Below are 8,605 nucleotides of genomic sequence, written 5' to 3' on the forward strand. Positions count from 1 at the left end.
TTTAAGTTCCTGGGCCTCAGCCGAGACTCTGGAAGGATACATGGCACCACTATTGGCTGCTCATTTAGATCTGGCTTTTTCCAATAAATCATGACACGCTGCAACTATGAAGTCCTTCACCTTTGATCAAGATGGGTTTTCTAATCCTGAGGGCGGTGGGAAGGGGACAGATGTTCAGCTGTTGACGTAAAACAGTGCTGTGTTAGAAATGCATGCATTTGTATTTTATGTAAGACAGTTGTTTTCTCTCTCTTCTCACCTACTGGGAGATCCTTGTTTCTTTGGAGTATAGAAGGTAATTCTTTCAGATTATTACCTTGAGACACGTTTAAACTGAGTTGTGCTGAGGGTTCCTGAGGCCCATGCTTCCACGTACGCTTGGATAACATCTTCTTTAGATTCCCCATGGGACACTGCAGTAGACCCTACCCTGCGGTGTGCCGTCCTCCATCCACTACGTGCCACTTGCGAGCTCTGGGGAGAGGCTGAGGGCCTTTTCTTCCCTCAGAGAACTCTTTGAAGAGTTATTTTCATTTCCTCTCAGACTTACAGAAGACAAGAGGAGATGAGAAGATGAAAGTTAGGCCCAATTTCATCAGCTATTGATTGCAGCTAAGAGAAAAAGGACTTTATAAATACAATATATATATATATATATATATATATTTTTTTTTTTTACAACTCCTACTACCATGCAATGGGATTTAAAAACAAACAGGGAAAAATTCACATAAAACTGAATAGAAACCATGAGTCTGTATTTTCTCTATCCCTCACCAAATCCAGTCATTATTCAACAAATATTTGTTCAGTATGCCAACATAAAGAAAATTGAGTGAACATTTCACTGAAACTTTACACGGAACTGACTCAGAGGTTACAGTGAGCAGAGATCAGTGGTGAGACATGGAGTACACTGAACAGACCTTAGATGTCAAGAGGACCAAGGCCTACCAATAAACAGTGGCTAATTAACCTGATGAGATTTGGAGTCAGCCACCTGGCTATTGTCTAGGGTATGCAACGGAGGCACAGGGACAGCAAAGGCATGGATTTACAGCCTCAGAGAATGAAGCATGGCACTGCATTTAGGCAGTTATTTTATAGCTGAGAAGCGACGTTTTGAAGCTTTGCAGTGATCCCTGGAGCTTAGAAAGCATGCGAGAGAGTGACGTTGTGTTGTGACACAGTCTTGATTTGTTGTTAAACACATAGATGTTGACCTGTGGTAACAGAAAGATCTCAGACTACTACTCCAGGAAAGAACATTGCCAATAACTTATCAGATTCATCTTCCTATCTGCTCAACATTTGTGGAAATAAAACTATGATTCCAGAAGTGTTCTACATAGGGTTGTATAGCAGATGAGCAACAGTTATAGACCTATCTTTACTTAGCTCTTTTTCTGAAATCCAGGAATCCAGTTATGTATGTTGAAATTTAGCACAAATGAAGGTGGCATTACTCCTGAGTGTGGTGGCACATATCTGTCATCCCAGCACCTGGGAGGTTGGGGCAGGAGGATAATTGTAAGTTCAAGACTAGCCTGGCCTTCACAGTGAATTCAAGGCTAGCCAGAACTTCATAGTGGAACCCTGTCTCAAAAAGTCCATGAAAAAAAAAATGATGTTATGACTCACAAAACCTCAGACACAAAGACACTGGTTATATTTGTAAAATAACTCTTACTCTGGCTTCTCCTCCCTTATTCGATTTTATAATCTTTTTTAGGAATTGTATGTAGATCTATGAATACTTGAGACATATAAGATGTAGAAAGAAAAGTGCATGGCATAATTCTTGGAAACTGGTCTGAAACTTTAAACTCAGATTCTAACATTGGAAGCATAGAGAAAAATGCAATTTTCTTAAAAGGAGCTTTAAACAAAAACTTGTAGCCATAAGGCTAAAGATGATAGAAGTGATTCCACAGAAGCTTTTAAAAATGTGTCCAATTTAAAGCATGATTCCTAGCATGTAGGGAAACAAGGCATCAGTACCGATGGGAATGATCAAGTCTGTGTGGTCCTGCTTAGGTTATCTCGTACATAAGCACTGCGAAGTTAACCAATTCGGATGGAGAGGGGCACTGCAGGTGTGTATAATCTTTTCCTTATGGTGGTATCTCATTCATTTATTTTACATCATCTCATTGATTTTTTTTTTTAAAGTGAAGTCTGTAATCTTACCTTCAAAATGATGAGATTAATTTTATATTCTGGTATTGTTAAAGACCGTGGTAGTATATTTCCTACTAGATGCTAATACATTAGTTTTGGTTTGTTTGTTTTTAATGAATTGGATAAGGTAAAATCTTTCCTAAAACACAGAATAATTGAGTTATTGATTGAGGGAGTCATTGAATGGGTGTAGGTAATAATGGGCATAGGTAATAATACCTTAAAAGTAGCCCAGTAATACTTTAAAAGTAGCATTAACATTGTCTGACTTTTTAAAATTAACCTGTTGAACATGGATATGTAACTACGTGGGGCTTCATGAAGATAAGATCATTCAAAGATTTCCCCTCAGCTGTTTCTCTCCTCTGTTTTATTTCTAGGCATTTAGAGGTAGAATTAAGAGTAAATGAAAAATAGACCTGGCAGCCAATTGTAGGACTTCCTGGGGGACAATTTCCCCCGCAACCTTAAGAAATGTAAGTTTGATTATGTCTCAACAAACTCTCCTCCCACAGAGATTTCTGCACACACATATCATGTAGCACCTCGCTTATGGCTTTCTTTCAAGCACATCTATGCAAGACATGACTTTCCCAGCTAGCTTAAATGCCCACACTTAACTTGATGGTGGCCTCACTTTCATAAACATTTTTCCTTCTCATTGCTCATTTTCACTTGTTATCATACCAAGCAAGGTAATGGAACAAGAACAGATATTGCATCAAATAAGGTAGCGAGATCAAATTCAATTTAGAACAGTACTGTGTACCTTAAGAGACTGTTGTGAACTGAACCTCCGCAGTTGCAGGAATCTCAAGCCCAGTCATTTCCATGTACCTTGTTTATACAGTTTTTAGGATTTGCGCTAGGGGACTGTCTAGGTGGTAGCAGCTCCTTCTCTGCAAATCTATCGAGAAAAAATAGCTGTGAGAAAGGTCCTTGGGCCCTCACAAGGTCCTGTGGTCTTCTGGGCACCAGCAGCCACCTCTTCAGCCATGAAGCATAGGTCAGGGCCCTCATGAACTCATATCACTCTGAAGGCAAATCTCTTTTTGCATCAGAATTATCAATGTTTAAAAGAAGGTTCACGCTGAAAACAATGAGATAATCTTTGCATGCCATCACCCCTGCCTCTCTACATGCTGACCAGATGCACAATATCTGCAAGAGATAGCTATTCCTAACTGCCTTCAGGACAGAATCAACTGATGAATTTGAAGCCATGAGTAGCCCAGCACTGAAGCCCTGGGAGCTGGCTGACGTAGGGATGACAAGAGTGAAAAGAAGGAAACAGGGAAAAGATTAGAATCAGCTACATGGAGATTTTAGAGTTAGATTATTTCTGAAGTTTCCTAAGTAATTCTTGTTCTTTCATTTTTCTCCCTCTTCAAGTTATCTTATATAATGCTGTCAAATCAGCCCCTTTAAAAATTATTATTATTATTTTTAAATTTATGTATTTGGTCCAGGTCTCACTATGCAGCTCAGACTCATAGTGATTCTCCTATCTCAGACACCTCAGTGCTGGAATTACAGGCATGTACCACCATGCCTGGTCTTGGTGGCCACATGTGGTACTGGGGGTCAAACTCGGGTCCTTGCAGTTGCTGGGCAGGTGCTTAGACTGACGAGCTATCTCCTCAGTCCTCAAAATTATTTTGAATTCTGTATCACTTACAATCAGAAAACCTTCAATGATAAAATGCCAATGTCATTTGCGAATGTTAGGCACATCCTCATCATGCTGAGGATGCCCCCATGATTTCCATACTGGCATGAAGTTCATTGCTTCTCCTTAACTCCTGTTGCCTCTTCCGGGCCATCTCAAGGCTCACCTTAAGGGCATGGGTTAGGAGTGAGCCCTCCATAGCAAAATGAAGTCCTCTCCTGCCTGGTACTCAGCACTTTCCCCTCCATCCACTGAACCTAACATTTTCCAGGGAATCTTTGCCTTAAAATATTCAGTTTTACCCTCTTTCATTACCATTGTTGATTGGCCCATTGACTTTTTAGTTCAAGACATAGGTATGCAAATGACAGTTTGGCTTTCCCATGTAGCTACTTGTATAAATCCATTATAACATAGAATGTCAACATATATTCAGATACGCTGTGTTCATTTTTCAGTTCCCTTTACACAGCAAACCTGGGCATGGACTGCGATTTGTGGATGCATATCTTGCTGAAACTGGACAGATCTACTTATAGAATACCACACACCAGAATCAACATGGCCCGTCCCTGACAAGGTGGGGTGTGGCCCACATTGGGTGACTGAGTTTCCATGACCACTTTACTTTTCAGGATGACCTAACCAAATGAGTGTGTTCTTCCTGCCTCAGCAACCAAATGCCAAAAAATCAGGGAGAAAGAGAGACATTAAAAAAGTGTGAAATTCCTTACAGTCTAGATTCTCTAGATCTTAGAGTTACAAACTGGAGGACATAATTTATAGTAAATGTAGAGAGACCCAAAAACAGAAAATGAGAAGGAAATCTTTTAGGGAAAATAATATACAACCACACACCAATTCGAACGACTTTAGAAAAATACTGCTTGAGCCAGATGCTGGTGAGGATTTGGAGTCACTGATATTCTCATGGGTTGTTGCTAGCAATGTAAAATAGTATGATTTCTCTGCAAAGCTTTTTTGCAGTCTCTTATAAAGTTAAATATGTACTTGCCATATGACTTGGCATCCTATTCTTAGGTATTTACCCAAATGAAATTGAAACTTATGTTCACACAAAAACCTGTAAATGAATGTTTACAACTCTTCTATTTATCATCGCCAAAAACTGGGGAAAACATGTCTTTCAATGGTGAGTACAGAAAGAAACCATAGTTCATGGAGAGAATGGAGAACTAGTCAACAGCCAACAGGAGAGAACTGCTAAAGGCCGGGGCAGCTTGGCTGGATCTCAGGAACGTGCTGAGTGAAATCAGGCAGTTTGCAAATTAAATACTGTGTACTTCTATTAAAAGGAAAAGTCGGGGAGACAGAAGTATAGAGAATACCACACACACTGGAATCAGCATGGCCGATCCCTGACAGTGCAGGGTGTGGTCCACACTGGGTGACCGCGGCGTCTCCAAGACCACTTCACTTGGAGACTGGGCGTGGTGGTGCACACCTGTAATCCCAGCTCTTGGGAGGCTGTAAACAGGTGGATCACTACCAGTCCGATCTAGTAGTGAGACCCTGAACACCCTGTAGAGCCTTCCCCCCCAAAAAAACCAAAAACCTACAAACAAACAAACAAAAACCCAAAACACTCCATGTTTAAACAATGATAATGAAAGAGGGCAAAACTGAATATATAGAGGAGGAGAAAAAAAATCAGAGTTGAGGTGGGTTCAAGGGGCTACCAGAGGTTCATGAGGGAGACCTTGAGGCAACACAGCTCTCCTCGATCCTGATTGCCGTATGTTTACCCAAGTCTACGTGTGTGTTAAAATAAGTAGAACAGTACATAAAATGTGAATTCTATATGTTAGTTTGAAAGTTCAATTTTTAAGAAGAAGTAAAAACCATAGGCAGAAGAGAATAGCTGACACAAATTTCCCTTCAAAGTTTAAGTTTGCTTTTTACAAAATAAATAAAACTTTAAAAAAAAAATCTGTATCAAACTGATTTCTTTCCAGCTGTGCAAAGAAGTTGCAGAAACTGCTGGATTCCTACCAGGTAAGCGGCTAGCAATTGTGCGTTGCATTTTCCACATTTGAATGAGACTGGGATTCTGATGTGCAGAATGGAGAATTACGTGAAGAATTTGTGTCTCTATTGTGATGGAAACTACAGAAAAGCAACACGGTCCCTTTTGCATATTTATTGCTTGACAACGAGACTTTATTAAAATCAAGCCCATAAAAATATTTCCTGAAGAAAGTTTAAAGTTTAAAACAACATGTTATCTTTGGACAGGACATTTGCTCGCGAAAAACCACCAGCCTTCCCAACAAAGTCTCTGTCCAAATTTCGTGGCTTTCGGGGTGCTTGTTGTGCACAGAGTCCACCGCAAAGGCGGGCAATTTCCATTTGTATTTTTCTCTCTTCTTGGTGTTGGCTCTTCTGCCTACCAGCCTTGGAAATGTATAGCTTTATCAGCAGTGAAAAGGCGCAGAGCTTTGCTCGTTGCATTGGCAACGTGGCTTTGGGTTGCTCTGCAATTCTAATACTCATCAGGCTGCATAACAAAATAATTCTTTTAAATTTTTATTATTTATTTATTTATTTATTTATTTATTTATTTATTTTTATGTATTTGATACAGGGTCTCACTATGCAGCACGGACTCGTAGTGATCCTCCTGTTTTCAGCCTCCACAGAGCTGGGATTATAGCCATGTGCCAACACGTCCAGTTTTGGTGGTCAGCTCAGCGTGCCTGTGGATGAGGCCAGTGCAGCATGTGATGCTGGAGATTGAACCCCAGGCTCTGCACTTGCCTACGCAGGTGCTTAGTCCATGGAGCAGGGCCCTAACAAAATAATTCTTGTATCATTTCTGTAGATCACTGTTCTTTTCATCAAAGGAACATATGTGGTTTTACAATTAGGCTACCAACTTACCAGGCCTTCATTTTACAAACATAATGCCAGAGTTTATCTCAGTTTTTATCTTCTCCTTTGTTAACTGCCACTGTCCTAATGGATACTTCCCCATCTTTGAAATCTGTGGTATCCTCTCTACCTATAATTTCAAAGATATTTACCAATTTTTTTTTTTTTTTCAGAACCGGGGGTTGAACTCAGACCCTTGCACTTGCCAGGGAAGCACTTATTCCACTGAGCTATTTCCCTGGTCCATCCCATTGTTAAAAACACACCCCCCCGACACATACACAAAGATACATGTTGCAGAATACAAGGACCTAGAATAAGAATTAAATAGACCATAACCTGTGGGCCAGGTACCTATTTCATAAAAAAATTTTATTGTAACACAGGTGCACCTGTTTATTTATGCATTGTTTATGGCATAAAAAATTCGATGGCAAATTTAAGTAGATATAAGAGAGACATTATAGCCTACAAAGCTAAAAATATTCTCTATGTGACTCTTTGCAGAAAAACTATGCCAGGCCTTGGCCAGAACATTGATCTCAACCAATGCTTCATTTTTGTTATGACAAATTTTGTCTTAAACATTTTAAAAGTTTAAGTTGTATTTAAGTGAAATCTCAGCTCATTCATATTAAAACATCTTGCAAGGACCCTAAATGGAATTTGAAATTAAGCACTGGGCAAAATCCATTGAGATTCTGCTTACCAAAGCCTGAATTTGGAAAGGCCAGGGCTGGGGCACCACAATGAAATCCACATGTAATATTCACAAAGCTATTCAGGATCAAAGCTCCCCGCTCTGCCTCGCCTTGCTTAAGAAATGAAAGAACGTAACTTCACAATGTGCATTTGGGTAATGAGGGAGTCTGCTGGGTCATGTTGGACCTGGAAGGTGCACTTTTTTCCCACCTGAAATCTCAGCATATTTTTTTATAGACAATCTTTCCATCTCTGAAGCATGAACTGAAGATTGTTAATGAAAAGAAATTTTCAGCATTCAAGGCTAATCATGTAAAGGAATTAAAACTTCAGCATTTTTGTTTTGGGTGGATTTGTACAATAACTAACAAGAAAAAACAATGCAAATAGGGCCCTGTGTCTACCCTTCTCTTGTGGGGAGTATGAATGAATCGCATTGATTTCAATATCTGATTTTCATGGCTGTCAGTTCCTCCCCTGGCTTACAGTTCTTTGAACTTTCCATTCTCCTGTCATTTCTGAAGTCTCTCAGCTTTGTTTCTGGAGTCCCTGGATGCACCTGCTTGTGAACCTGTGATCTTCAGTTCTAATGTCTCCTAGGGAAAAATCTAGGTAGTGTGGAAGATTTTCACCCATGGGGCAGAACCTGCCGCTGGTGATCTTGAAGCTGCTGAAGTCCTGCATTAGGTTGTGTACAGGAGAGTGGCTAGGATGCATCCCTCTTCCTGTGAGATACCTAGTGCCAAGGTGTCTGTGCCAGGCTGGGGTCTTGTGCCAGCTGTTCACTGCACCAGGAGCGATTTCTCTTCTGTTTCGCTAAGATGCTCAGGTCTTCATATATTTGTACAGACACACACCTTAAAGGGGACATCGCTCTTAGAGCTACTCTAGATTTTCCTATATACTGATCTCTGGCAGGTTCTTATAAAAAAGAAAAAAGAAAGATGTATATTTGAATATCTTAAGGGAGCAGTACACAGTCTTGGGCCCTCCACCCCAAAAGACTCTTTGCATCTGTATAAATTAGAAACAAATGGATTCTTCAGAGATGACAAGATGGAGTCCACTGTCAGCCATGCCTAAGCCCTAAATATTGATGGGCTCTTTGGGGAGGAGTGCTTTACGAAGGCCTTGTGCTACTGTGTTTGAGCCCACATCCTT

Source organism: Octodon degus, unplaced genomic scaffold (genome assembly GCF_000260255.1).
Source record: "Octodon degus isolate 3935 unplaced genomic scaffold, OctDeg1.0 scaffold00096, whole genome shotgun sequence".
Taxonomy (NCBI): Eukaryota; Metazoa; Chordata; class Mammalia; order Rodentia; family Octodontidae; genus Octodon; species Octodon degus.